A 1032-nucleotide genomic window follows, 5' to 3' on the forward strand; every position below is an offset into this window, starting at 1 on the left:
GGCAACCGCGCGATCCCTCTTCTCAGCCATCCTCTCGAATTCCTCCTGCCACTCCGCCTTCCTTCGACGGAGGAGTCTGCTCTTACTCACCACCGTCTTCTTCAGCTTCTCTGCTCTTCACCGGTGAACAGCGAAATACGTCTCTTGTTTTTGTTAACCAAGGGAAGGTAACTCGAATCCCAATCCCCTGCAAAGGATATGTTAAAAAGAAAAAATAAAATAATTCATCAAGGAGAGAGTAGAAGCCCACAGCGTGACATATAAAAAAAAATGGACTTACTCCTGGAAATACGGTCGATCGAACGGTGAACCCTCTCCCAAGAAATATTCCCCCAATGCTCTTGAGCGAGTCTCGCGATAGCACGAGCGTTCCCAAGAAACTCTTCCGGGTATTCACGAGAAGTCGGATGGTCGGCTACAAAGAAAAAAGACAGCAAAAATAGAAGGCAGTTAGTACGCGAAGAAATAAAACGAGTTAACGAAAGCGTTCTACCAAGCAAAGTGTTCCACAAGACACGGTAGTCGTCGTCTAGAGGGTCTTCGAAGGCAGAATCGTCGCATTTAACATAGAAATAGGACCTCTGCCAATCGAGTGTCTTATTAGGATGCCCCCCTATCACATTGTAGCTTGGCCGCATTTTTATCGATAGGAGGCCATCCTCCAACGAACTCACGGACGTCAATTCTTCAAAGGCACGAACGCTCAGCGAGGTATCGATCTCGGCAGCCATAACCAACAAAGCAACTGCAATACAACACGAACCATTCAGAAATTGACTTATCGCTGCATCTCGGCGCCTCGTGTATGCCGTGACTAGACGGGGAATTGGGAACCAAAGCTTCGTATCGTCACGAAAATAGGACTCGTAGACGCATTGATACCCAACCGGCGGCGACCAAGGCCTTTGGCTCGCCGAAGGAATCAAGAAAGTCACCCCAAATCCGCGGCGCTCCCTCCGAAGCCTCTTCACGCTGTTGGGAGTCAATTGCGTCTTCATAACGTTCTCCCAAGCTTGACCGCTCACATCCGGA

Source organism: Brassica oleracea, unplaced genomic scaffold (genome assembly GCF_000695525.1).
Source record: "Brassica oleracea var. oleracea cultivar TO1000 unplaced genomic scaffold, BOL UnpScaffold00641, whole genome shotgun sequence".
In the NCBI taxonomy this organism is placed as follows: Eukaryota; Viridiplantae; Streptophyta; class Magnoliopsida; order Brassicales; family Brassicaceae; genus Brassica; species Brassica oleracea.